This window comes from Puma concolor, chromosome B1, assembly GCF_028749965.1.
Source record: "Puma concolor isolate L17-30 chromosome B1, mPumCon1.1.hap2, whole genome shotgun sequence".
NCBI lineage: Eukaryota > Metazoa > Chordata > Mammalia > Carnivora > Felidae > Puma > Puma concolor.
Window position 1 is genome coordinate 175,661,214 of NC_141670.1, and position 13,764 is coordinate 175,674,977.

General features: G+C 46.1%; 1 long non-coding RNA gene across 1 annotated transcript; it reads right to left on the reverse strand.

The window, feature by feature from the left end:
• Positions 1–1,112: 1,112 nt before the first annotated feature.
• On the reverse strand, positions 1,113–11,908 carry LOC147582047 (uncharacterized). Its single transcript, XR_015250522.1, has 2 exons — positions 9,089–11,908; positions 1,113–1,395 (listed from the first exon to the last, which is right to left on the reverse strand). It is a non-coding gene; the product is annotated as an uncharacterized LOC147582047 (long non-coding RNA).
• Positions 11,909–13,764: the final 1,856 nt, after the last annotated feature.

Here is a 13,764-nt window from a genome sequence, read left to right on the forward strand (position 1 = left end):
GTGACTTGCAGGGCAAACTCAGGGCCCTCTCCTCCCGGAGGGCTGGAGGGCTTGGAGACAGATCACATCCCAGCTTCCCAATTCCATGTGCTGTGGGTGACCGAAGGCTGGCCTGAGCACACAAGTCACCTGAAACAGGCACCTGATGAGATCCAGGTGGCTTCCTCCTGCCCCTTCCCACTGGTCTGCTAGGGAGTTAGAATAGTTCCCCGCCCCCCCCCCCCCCCAAACATAAAGCTCTTTCCTCCTCCTCTGGTGAAATCCTCTCCTCCGCTCCCCCATTCAGGAACTTTCCTGACCCTCAGACCACCCTGGAGTTCCTTCCAGAATTTCTAGTGTGGCGTCATCCTGTGGGAATGGAATGCAGACCATGCCGGTCATTTTAAGTTTTCTAGTAGCCATGTGAATAAAAGTAAAAGAAACAGGGGGCCCCTGGGTGGCTCAGTTGGTTGAGTGTTCAACTCTTGATCTCAGCTCAGGTCTTGATCCAAGGGTTCAGGCCCCACATTGGGCTCTGCACTGGACACAAAGCCTACTGAAAAAAAAGAAAAGAAAGGAAAGGAAAAGAAAAGAAAAGAGAAAGGAAAAGAAAAAAGAAAAGAGGGAAAGAAAGATGAGAGAAAGAGAAAGAAAGGTGATAGAAAGGAAGGAAGGAAGGAAGAGAAAAAAGAAAGAGAAAAAAAGAAAGAGAGAAAGACCATAGAGACAGAATGATAGAAAGAAAAGAAAAAAGGAAGAGAAAAAAGATGATAGAAAGAGAAGGAACGAAAGAAAGAAAGAAAGAAAGAGAAAGAAAGAAAGAAAGAAAGAAAGAAAGAAAGAAAGAAAGAAAGAAAGAAAGAAAGAAAAAGAAAAAGAAGAGAGGTGCCTGGGTGGGTCAGTCGGTTAAGCATCTGACTCTTCATTTCGGCTCAGGTCATGATCTCACTGTTCGTGAGATCAAACCCCACATCAGGCTGTGTAGTGACAGCATGGAGCCTGTTTGGGATTCTCTCTCTCCCTCTCTGTCCCTCCCCTACTTGAGCATGCTCTTTCTCTCCCTCTCTCTGTCTAAATAAACATTTTTTTTTAAAAAGCTTTAAAAAAAAGTAAAAAGCAACAAATGATGAAGCTCATTTTAATATATTTTATTTAACCCCGTATATAAAAATAGCATCATTTCAAAATGTGATCAATATAAACATTATGAGACATTTTACATTCTCTTTTTATGCTGAGTGCCCGAAGTCCGCTGTGTATTTTATACTTATCTCCATGCACAGTAGCTACGTTTCAAGTGCTCAGTCTGCACACGTGGCCAGTGGAGCCTGGATCGCACAGCACAGTCCCAGAGCGCCGGCTGGATTTGCCGTGGAATTGTTTGGCGTGGTCTCCAGCTCAGGTCTTCGATGGCGTCTGGAGAAGAGCAGGGTGTTAATGCCAGTGTGGGGAGGCTGGCAAGAGAGCCGGCAGTCAGAGATGGCGTCAGAGACAGGACGTCAAGGCTCCAAGCTTCATGCTTCTCTTCTGTCTTCTCCTGGAGCCCCTGACAGTGTGGGTATTAGTGTCAGGGTGGGGATGGGTCATGGACACTGTGAACAAAACGTAAAAGCCACTGGCCCCCCAGAGATCTGGAGGGCAATGGGACCCCGGGACTTCTGCTCTCAGAGGACATGGTTTCTGCACCTCCCTCCAAGTTCACAGCTGGAGTGGGGCTTTTGGCGGAGACCAGGCTGTCACAGTTGGTGAATAAAGGGATCTGATGAGGGAAGAAGCCGAAAGAGGAAAGATTGAAAGGGGAGAATCTTTGAACCACCAGCTGTAGGAAGAGTGACAGCCTTTACACACAGCCTCAAAATCTGGAAAAGCTTCTTTGGCTTCCAAAGTGTCCGAAACAGTGTTAGGTCTGTGGCCTTTGAAGGCTCTGTGTGCTTCTGTACGAGGAATAGTTTCCAAACACGTTAGATGAAAAATAATTTCTTTTTGTGCTCTGAGGACCTGAGCTCACTGAGGTCTGATCCTACCAGTGAATATGGAGGAAGGCCCTCCCTGAGGGGGAAGCTGCCCCAGCATCAGCTGTGCTCACCCCATTAAACCACAGGATTATGGTGCTTGTGCTTGCCTTGTGCAGAAAATGCTAGAACCTTCTAGAAGACTCTGAATGGGACCAAGATGGGACTTTGTGGCTGGTGCCTGCTAGTCCTGAAGCCACAGAGGTGACCACGCATGGGTTTGCACAGGTCCCCACCCACCCAGGGCCTTCCCAAGCCTCGGGTTGGCCTCACTTTCTGACGCATTCACTCCTCTCTGTTACTGCCCATCATGTAGACTGCCAAGCTAGTTACTGAGAGGATCTGGAATCTGGGGAGTAAGAAAAATCACCATCTATGCTGCAGGGAAGATTATGGGGACAGTCTGAACCAAATGATCTCTTCTGGCCAACCTGGCCTCAGTGCAGCCCAGCCCTCACAGAGGCACCAGTTGTCCCAGAATCGAGCCAGTGGGCAAAGGTGGCGGGGGGCGGGGGGCGGGGAGGTGTCCCCGATTTTGTCTGGGATACTTCTATGTCCATCCAAAGATGACCACATGGACACCTTGTCCCAGAAAATGTAATTTCCCAGAGAAATTGCCACAGCACACACCCTTGAAAATTAATTTGCTTTCTTCTTATCACCGTAAAATCTCAAAAATTAAAATGTTCAGGAAATGAGATTCTTCCGATAACTGGCCTCTTCTGATCAACAGGAAGCTGTTTTTATTTTAACCAGCGATGCTGAAAATCTCTGCCTCGTGGACCAGGGCCTGGCCTGCTTGTAATCACACAGGACCCTGCTGGGCTGCGGGGCACGGTGAATCCAGACGCATGGGCTGTCGGCCTACAACACATAAGCCACCGCGTCAAAGCTGGTTCCAGGCCTGCGGCTGGCGTCTTGTTTCTGTCTGGTTTTAACCAGACCCCTTAGATGAACTCATTTTCTTGTAGTACATCCCCTTTCCCTAAACTCAAAGCATAAAAATTCTATTTTGAGGGCTCAAGTTAACCAGCTTCCACTTGAGAAATGGCTCTCGTTGGAGCAAAATGTCTGGCTCCCATCTAGGGTCTGACCATATTTTGACTATGAGATGACTTTAGCATTCACTTGGCAAGGGCATTTCCATTTGGCTCCCCATGAAGTCACAGAAATTCTGGTTATTTCTGTAGTGTGCTATTGCCTGGTTTATTTATAAGAACCATCCATTGGGGCTGAGCTGTTCTGTGTCTGGAGGCACTTATATTATCACAGTTATGAAATGTTTATTTTCTTAGATCAGCTTAAGCTGATACAGCACTTTTGGGCCATTAAGAATCTTGTAAATCAAGATAGTTTAGATAGGGGACGATTTTTCTGATGGGGGCTAAATCAGCTGAATCAATGCCTCTCCCTTGATTGGACTCTTACATTAAATGGGTGTGACTATCACATGTTCCTTTGAGAAACAGTGTTGCCTAGTTAGGAAGATTTACTGCCAGCCCACTTTGTTTCTTCTGGCTCACACCCCAGCTGGGAAATGTAGCTTCCAGGACCTGGGTTGATGAGGCCGCCCCAGTGAGGCAGAGGAACCAGTGATGAATATTTCAGGGCCATGATTTGCAAAAACATTGGACACAAGAAGCCCAAAGAAAATATTCCACATTAATGAGGGTTGAACCAACTCGCGAATTTAGAACTTAAACCCAAAAATCTATTTGAAGAGCCATCTGGCAGTGCCTATCAAAAACGGAAGATTTCACTTGTTCAGCAAAGATTTAAGCGCCTCTTCTGTGCCAGGAGCTGTTCCAGGATATAAAAGTGAAGAAGACAGGCCTTGCCCTCATAAACCTTGCTTTCCTGTGACAGGGGCAAAGAGAGAAGCAAATAAATATGCAACATGCTGCTGACAGCACCGTCATGGACAGGGGAAAGTGGGGTAAGGGGAGAAAGACCAGAGGGGCAAGTGGGGCAGAGGAGGGGGGTTACCCGTCGGGGTGGCCGGGGCCAGCCACTCTGAGGAGGAACATTTGAGCTGGGACCAGAACCAAGTGAGAGAACAAGCCAAGTGACTGGGAGAGGAGCTTCCGAGGCAGAGGGAACAGGGAACACAAATGCCACGCGGGGAGCGTGCTGGCCGCAGAGCAGAGAGCTGGGTGTGTCTAGGGAAGAGCAAGTGAGGGGACAGGAGGGAAGGGAGATGACAGAGAGCTGGGGTGGGGTGCAGATCGCGTCGTGCCTTCCAGCAAACTGTCCTCAACATCCATCCTCTCTCCCTCCTTTTAGCCCCCCACCCCCCCTGCTGTCTTCTCGGGGCTCATGAACGGTGTGCTAGAACTCACATCTTCCAGTCTCTCATGCAACTGGGTGTGGCTTCTCTGTGGGGTTCTCGCCAACGGGCTGTGAGTGGAAATGATTTCTGCTACTTCTGCTACTTCTTGGTTGGGCAGTCACAGAGTGGGCTTTTATCCCTTCCTTCTGGCGGCACCCAGGGCAGGTGCTGGTGAGCCCACCTTGTCCATGAGGACAAGGGGAAGGCCCCACACGGAAGGTCCCCGGGGCAAGGTTCATCAAGTGTGGTCCTAGACCTGCCACATCAGCATCCCCTGGAAACTTATAGAAATGCAAACTGTGGGGCCCCACTCCAGACCTACTGAATTAGAAACTTTGGGGGTGGGGCCCAGCAATCTGTGTTCTAACAAACCTCCAGGGCATTCTAATGCAGTCAGGTTTCAAAACCACTCTACCCTAGAGCAGAGTTTCTCAACATCAGCAGCGTTGACCCTGGGTGTTGACCCTGGGTCGATAATTCTTTGTCGTGAGGGCTGTTTTTCATACTATAGGACATTTAGTAGCGACTCTGTCCTCTACCCACTAGAAGACAGAGGCACGTACCCCCCTCTCCCTCAGGTTTTTACAACCTAAAATGCTTCCACAAACACTCACATACACGTTTCCTGTGATACACATATTAATTTTTGGAAGAATAAATGATAAAATAGTAAGAGTGAGTACCCTTAGGTTGTAGCACGTGCGTAGAGGGGACTTTGGAGGACTTTGCTTTTATTTTGTAGGTTTCTATTGTGTGCTTTTACCACAGCGACGACGTGGGGAAATGTTTTGGAAGGACCACATATGGGAAAAATGGACACAAGGTTTCAATTCTTAGACGCCAGCTGGGTGTCCTACAATTCACTTGATTTAGAACTATCGACCTGGAAATAGTGTCAGATCCCATAGATTAAGGGCTCGATCCCACAAGACCATCCCCCCCCTCCTCCATCCTCCTTCAGATGCCCATCACACATTCAGGTTGTCACCGTGCTTCTGACCTGTTGGCTGTAGATCAAAGTTCTCATGACCCCCTCCTTGGTGTCAGTTAATTTGCCAGAGCCACTCACAGAACTCAGGAAACCAGTTTTAGTTTGCTTACTACTGTTTTATTACAAAAGGCTATCTATAAATCAGGATCAGCCAGGTGGCAGAGATGGGAAAGGTGGAGGGAGGGGGCGTGGAGCTCCCATGATCTTCTCTGGGCATGCCACTCTTCCAGAATCTCCATGTGTCCACCAACCCAGAAACTCTCTGAACCCTGTCCTTCAGGGTTTCTATAGAGGCTTCTTTTCATAGGTATGATTGATGAAATCATTGGCCATTGGTGACTGATCCAACCTGAGGAGGAGGCCTCTTCCCTCCCAGGAGGTCAGGGGGTGGGGCCTAAAGTTCCAATTCTCTAATCACATGGTTGGCTCCAGTGCTTTCCAAAAGTCACCTCATTAACATAACACATGACACCTTTATTGCTCCCAACACAGGAAGTTCCAATGGTCTGAGGAGTTCTGTGCCAGGAACCTGGATGAAGGAAAAAAATCTATGTATTTCTTATTATTTATTTTTTTAAATTTTTTTTTTCAACGTTTTATTATTTATTTTTGGGACAGAGAGAGACAGAGCATGAACGGGCGAGGGGCAGAGAGAGAGGGAGACACAGAATCGGAAACAGGCTCCAGGCTCTGAGCCATCAGCCCAGAGCCTGACGCGGGGCTCGAACTCACGGACCGCGAGATCGTGACCTGGCTGAAGTCAGACGCTTAACCTACTGCGCCACCCAGGCGCCCCATATTTCTTATTATTAATCACAATATCACGTCTTCCAGAAGACTTAGCATCCTTAACACATGCTAACCGAGTTTTAATCTCCCAGAGGAGCAAAATCCGAAATGGTGTGTGCCCCAGAGCACTTTGGGACGCTGCTTCCTGGAGCCCTCCAAATCTAGGAAACAGTTAAAAGTCTGGCCACAGCCACAGAAAAATTTATTCCAGGCATCTTGCTGGAATGGGCCTGCTCCTTGTACGTTAAGAAATATGCCTTGAGATATGACAGTTCTTTGAGGCAACTCTTGGCTGGCTCTAAGCGATTCTCTCTCAAGAAAAAGCCGCACAGGTAGTCTGGGTGTCTGTGGTCTGTACCACCCCTTGTGGCTGAACAACCTGCAAGTCCTCCAGGAGCTGGAGGAGGGGGGACGTGTTTGGGTTCCACTGCTGGAAACAGGTTTTCACCCTCTCCACCCCATTCCCACGTGGCCTTGGACAGGTGCATGTCTGTCCATGTTCCCTGGAACAGGGCCAATTGTCTGCCTTGCAGGGTCCCACCCCCTACTTTTTTGCCTTCTTTTATTCCCTCAAATGTGTTGAGACAGATTTTTCTTCTCCCCCTCACCTGCCCTTTTTCAGAGAATGGGGAAGGAATGAGGGAGAGGGGTTTAAATTTTAAATCCTGGTGATCCGTTCATTCTTAATCTTCTTTACTATTTACCCAAAACCTCCTCAGGCACATAGCACAGCTAGAGACCGAGCAGAAACACTGGAAGTTAACTGAGCCCACCCTTCCACTCTAACCCACCAAAAATGGCCATCATTCTACGGTTGCAATAGATCAAATCCTGACGGTGTCTTTCCTCATTAAATGAATTAATATTCACCTAAAGGGCTCCTAATAGTGCCCGGCAATATGGTGACTGCTCTTTTTTAGCTATTATATCATCATATTCTACACTCATATATCATCATATTCTACATTTCTATTTGTCCCTAGAATTATTTAGATTGTCAATGAACAAGTTTATATCATGAATGAGGTACAAAGAGATAAGCAAGTGGCATGAGCCACAAAGTATGGGAGGTCTTCATGGCAATTGGCAAGTGAGAATAAAAGATCACGAAGAAAGAGATAATAGATCACTAAGAAAAAAAGAGACTCTCTTTGCAGCGTTATTTCAATCACAGGTGTCTCCCACTTGGTCCATTGAGATTTTCTCCCCCGACACAAGTGGTTCTCAAGCTTTAGCAGGCATCAGAATTCCCCAGAAAGATTTCCAAAAAGACTGCCAGCTCCACCCTCTACAGTTTCTAAATTAGTAGATTGGGGTAGAGCCTGAGAATTTACATTTTTAACAAGTTGTCGGATGACACCGATGCTATTGGTCTGGGGATTACGCTCTGGGACCCACTGCCCTGCACATGAACTTAGAACCTGACGTTTAAAAGTGCATTTTGCTCAAATCAGGTCATGGGTCCAGCTTGTCAACATCAATCAGAGTCTGTCATGTCATTTACTGCATTTGCTTTGTGGCATCCATGCATCTGACAGGTTATGCCCCCTTGGTCCTTCTGTAGGTCACTGAGACAAATGTGGACCGGGCAGGCTAAGGACAAAATCCAGATAGGGTGATTAAACCCTTGGCTTTTAGTCTCCCTTCAAGCCATATAATCACAGCAGTAGTTCTCAATTTTGGTTAAACTTTAAAATCAGAGGGGAGCTTAAAAAGCAAAAACAAAACAAAACACAATGCCCATGCCCCACCTCAGAGAGGCTGAGTTTGTCAACCTGGAGTACCCACAGGCACCGGTACTTGAAAAAGAAAAAAAAAAAAAAAAATCTCCAAAGTGTAACCAGGGCTGAGAACGACCATCTAGAGGTCTTACTGGTTTAATGGGTTGAATCAACCTAATTGAAGTGTCCTCTGTCCATGTAACTTTAAGTTATTTAAGCTTTAATAAGTTAAATAAGCTTTAACTTATTTAAGCTATTGTGAGATGTTAAAAGCTTTGCTGGTATCAAGGTATGTTTTCCTACAGCTTTCCCTCTTATAGTCAGTCATCACAATTAAAAAAAATACATAAAATTATATTGGCCTAGTATGACATGGTCTTAGGGAATCATACTAATTTTAAAGATCATCTTTTAAATATGTTTACAATCTGATGAGGAATTTTGGCTGGGGTCAATTTCAAGCTCGCAGGATTGGATCCATTTAGTTATATAATCGTAAGGGAATGATAGCTACATATGTATTGCTTAACTTTGTCTCAGTGACAGTGCTCAGTATTCTTCATAAATATTCAAATAATCCTACAAGATAGCTATTATTGTTTCTAGTTTACAGATACGGAAGGGGGGTTGGATTCCAGCTGACTCTGGGGCCTGTACTCTTAACCGCTACATGTTGTTTCTATTTATATTTTCCAGGCTCCATCTTGTTCCTCAAACGCTTTACAATGACTTACAAAGATATTAGCAATATGAGAAAGCATGAATAACTGGAGTAAAGTAAGACTGGAGTAAAGGGTCAAAATGAGTCACGGGTCAGAACAAAATGCTTGCACATTTGCTAACGGAAGGGTCACCGATTTGGCTTTGAGTGTGCTGGAAATGTCAATGCGATGCTCAGTCGCACAGCTGACAATGGATTACACACAAACAGTGCTCAGGGGACGAACCTGAGAAGCCCTGGGGCTCTTTAAAGAAGACACTGAGGATTAAAGGAAGGTCTGCAAGAATAATCTCATGATTCAGGCAGACAAGAGCTTTGCAGGTCTCAACAAACCACAATTTACACCATCCGCTTCCTCCCTTCTTAAAAAAAAAAAAAAAAAGGGTATTATGGCTACTTTTAGAATTCTACAAAGATTTCTGCATTCCTGTTTCCAGCACTTTATCCACCATCCTCTACTCATTCCAAGAGAACATTGCGATTGAGCAATTCTTTGCTCACATTTCCTCAGTACCCCGGAATGTGATGTGGGCAGTCAGGATTTACCTTTGGAGAGTTCCACAGTCTCTTGATTCACCTTCCCTTTGGGGCTTTCATGCCATGAAATCACACCTAACTCTAAGGAGTGTCTTCTCCCCACGAGTTTCCCCTTGTTGATCATCCCGGCATGAAGCCGATATGGCCGTGTCCACAGGCTGTGAGATCTGCAATGAGATGAGCACGAACTGAAATAAAGAGGTCACTCTGTCAGGTAGGTGTCCATCGCGATGCCATTTCACCAATTCATTCCTCCTTGTAGCTTGATGCAAAGTCAAGAATAGCAGATCCCCCTGGGGCACTTGAAACAGCCAGTGGATGGGACCAATATTTTATCATTTATCTTTATGGGACTACAGAGTAATGGGATTTTTATCTTGAAAAATATTGGCATTTCCTTGCCATCAGAAAAAGAGGTGGCATTCAAAGGGTGTTGGGGGGCATCTGGGTGGCTGAGTCGGTTAAGTGTCCAACTTGGTTTCTCCTCAGGTCATGACCTCATGGTCTGTGGGTTCAGTCAAACCCTGCATGAGGCTCTGCACTGACAGCATGAAGCCTGCTTGGGATTCTCTCTCTCTCTTCCTCCCTCTCTCTTTGCCCTTCCCCCATGCATGTGGGTGCAACCGTACACATTTGTACTCTCTCTCAAAATAAATAAACTTAAAAAAAAAAAGTGTGTTGGGATTTTAAGAAAGAGATCTCTTGGTACAAGATGCAAGGTTAGGAGAGAATTCTGTATCGTTTGGAAAGTACTCTTCCATCTTCTAACATCAAGCTGCCCAGAACACTCTCACCCACCTGCTCCTCAGCTCCGTCCTTTTCAGACCCTTCAGATCTCACCTTGAATACCAGCTCCTCAGCGGAGCCTACTCTGACCATTCTATGCGGGCAGCTGCCACCCCGTAATCGATTTTTGTTTATTTTAATTACCTATCTCCCCAGCTAAACAAAAGCTCAGTGATGGCAGACACTTACCTTGTAGTCCCAGGACCTTAATCAGAGTGACCATAGGAGGGGAAACCACAACCATTTGCTGGGAAGAGTGAAGGTAGGCACGCAAGGGAGGTATCAGAGTTGCAGAGGTGGGGCCTGAGAGGCAGGCCAGTCCAATTCTCTTCACTGTGGGAAGACAGCAGATGAAAGTGATCCTGGGAATGATCACAGAAGCATATGGGGGAAAAGAGAAGGATCCCGAGTGAAAAAATTCATTTTGTCCTTTCTAATAACCAAGCCATTTAGATGATTGGAGCATATGAAACTTAGCAATAAAGTTGACTGCCACGTACCTCAAAGGAAGGAAAATGGATCATGTCATATCCTTGGTAGCAAGTACAGGAAGACCTAAGGTGGGCAGACATTTGATGACATGAAACAGAACCCCCCCCCCCACCTCAAGCAAGCTTGCCTCTACTTCCCTAATATGCTACGTCATCATCTGCAGATTCCTCATGATGGTGCCTCGGGATGTCATCCTGGAGGGTGCTGAGAGCCAAAGCCAGAGTTGAACAGTAATCAGAGTCAGCTTCTCCAACAGTTGGAAGAAATGAGAAACACAGGGTTTTAGGAATAAGAGATGTCTACGGGAGCGGGAAGAAGACACCCAAAGTTGGTCAACACAGAAATTGGTCAACATAGATCTAAATGTGGAATAAGACAAAGACAGTGGCAGAAGGAAATAGCCAGAAGGGTGAGGAAAAGCAGAGGAATCCGACTGGGCGAAAGATTGTCAGAAAGTTGTTCCCCCTCACCCTGTCAGATTGTCCAGGCTATCTTGGTGGTTCTGAGGAAAGGGCACTGCAGCAATAAAGTGCGGTGAGTCACTGGCGCTATTTTTAATGCTCGCCATTCAGCTCCTCTCTGCTCCCCTCCAGAACCTCTGGGATCCCGAGGGGCTGTGGGAAAGGGGCGGGCAGTGAGACCATGTGTCTACAGCAGGCAGCAGGCAGGAGAGCAGGCAGCTAGCTACAGAGTTGCACACCAGAACCTACTCCACCCTTGCACCATTACTGAGGGCAGAGGGCTCCAAGTGGGGGAACCAAGGCAAGACTACAGACAAGTCCTGTGGAAAGGGCCTTTCAGAAAAGGATGTTTGGAAGTGTTGCTGGGCTTAGGTCAGCTCTTGGCCAAGAACCATGTAAACGTTGCTCAAACAGTCTTGGAGATGCTTTTATAACTTGCTCAAAACTTTCCAAGTGAAGAGTTTGAGTGCTTTAAAGTCCTTGGTTAAAAAACATAAAATTTGTAACATGTTTCAATTAGTTTGCATTAGTCTGCCATGAGAGAAGATGGAATGGAAATTTACTAGCCAGATTTCAACAAACACCTTTGCATAATCGGTGAATAAAAGTGAATTAACGAGCATCATGACTTAATGTGACCAGCAGTGCCCTTCCTCCACTTAGAATTTGGAAGCCATCTTTTTTCCACCGTCGACACTGCATTAAAACCAACAACCAGGGGCGCCCGGGTGGCTCAGTCAGTTAAGCGTCCACTTTAGGCTCAGGTCATGACCTCACGGTTCGTGAGTTTGAGCCTCATGTTGGGCTCTCTGCTTCAGTGCAGAGCCTGCTTCAGATCTTCTCTCCCCCTCTCTCTGCCCTTCCCCTGCTTGTGTGTGCTGTCTTTCAAAAATAAACATTAAAAAAAAAAATAAAACCAACAAAGTGGGCTGAACTTGGAAGCTAACATTACTGCATTACTGAATCACAATCTTAAAGCCATATTTGAAATGACCAGGTGTTCATTGCTTTCCTTAGAAACACTGGATATCAACATCTTAATCATTAATATTTTTAAACTATTTTGTTTCACCTCATTTAAAATTTCTATTTTATGATAAAACTTACTAACATACAAAATGTTTTAATATGCATATAGTGGTGTAAAATCAAACTTTCCCAGTAAGGGTTTACAACCAACATAGTTGGTTACTCAGCTTAGAGATATACAGGCAGATAGTATGCAGTCTGGAGACCAAGGATATTCATCTTTTGTTACCAGTTTCAAATTGTCCAAAGAACAGTCCCTTGTGGCCGTTCCACAGCTCTTCCAATTCCCTAATTGTTCTAACCCTTTCCAAAGATGGCAGTGAAACCCTTTACATAACTGGTAAGTTTCACTTCTATAAAACCAAAGGCAATTCTCTGTTGTTTTAAAAACGTTACAATGCAAGGGTTTTCAAAAGTCTGAAGATAAAAAAGAAATGACTATTGGGAGCAAACACTCTACCTAATTTAGACGCTGGTGAAGGAGGATTCCTCAGCCTACGAGCCCACAGACAGGAGTGAGCTGGAGAACTCCCCCCACCCAACCCCCTTGGTTTTAACTCATGAAAAATCAAGGCCCCCTGAAGACCCTGCATCTTAGGAGAGAACCTGATTTGGGCTCCTAACTAATACAGATCATCCTCGTGAGAATGAAGCAGATCTGGGGCGCCTGGGTGGCTCAGTTGGTTAAGCGTCCGACTTCGGCTCAGGTCATGATCTCACAGTTCGTGAGTTCGAGCCCCGCGTCAGGCTCTGTGCTGACAGCTCAGAGCCTGGAGCCTGCTTCACATTCTGTCTCCCTCTCTCTCTGCCCCTTCTCTGCTCATGCTGTGTCTCTGTCTCAAAAATAAACATTAAAAAAAAAAAAAGAAAATGAAGCAGATCTTTGTGGCTCCGGATCTTGCTTGATGTCACCAGAAACGATTCCCAGAAACCACTGGAATTAAAGGTGTTGACTATTAAGCAGTCAGGAGACTGGGGATCCATTCTGATCCTGCAGCTGACAATGAGGTGATTTTGAAAACCTCTCTTCACCTCACGTAGTTTTTTCCTCTATGAGGTGAAAAGTGGTTTTCTTTTTTTTTTTTTTTTTTCCAACGTTTTTTATTTATTTTTGGGACAGAGAGAGACAGAGCATGAACGGGGGAGGGGCAGAGACAGAGGAAGACACAGAATCGGAAACAGGCTCCAGGCTCCGAGCCATCAGCCCGGAGCCCGACGCGGGGCTCGAACTCACGGACCGCGAGATCGTGACCTGGCTGAAGTCGGACGCCTAACCGACTGCGCCACCCAGGCGCCCCGAAAAGTGGTTTTCTAGTATGAAGTAGAAGCTTCCCTCTGGCTTTCTCAGGCCAACATTATTTTGAGCTATTCCAAACCCTTACAGCGATGTCAGGGGCAGAAAATATGGCCTGTAAATTATTTTATACCACATAGACTTTCTGGATCTTAATCCGTAGGACCATTTGGTAACACTTAACAGAGGCCAGCAGATGAAGGGGGTGGCCGTCCCAGATGCCAGCAGTGATCTGCTGTACTTTTTAGTCTCCCGAGATGACACCACCAGTGACTTCCACAGTCACAATCAACCTATGAATCTGAACTCTATGGATCACTAATCATAGATACTTGGATGGAGGGCCTTTGTAAAATGCCCACACATACATGTGATCTTTCGAATCAGGTGGATTCCACAATTAACTGTGGCAGTTTATACCAGGTCAACTTCGTTAAGCCCGAGCTACCTTTTCCAGGGCCCACTTCCCTAGTGGTTCTAAGTCAGACACGGCTTAAAGGCATGCATGTGTGAGATCTGGAAGGCAAAAGTGAAGCGAGGGCCATTTTTCTCTGAAGGTCATCATAGTTAAAAGTGACAGACAGACACAGGGGTGCCTGGCAGTCTTCTGCTCCACCTCTGCT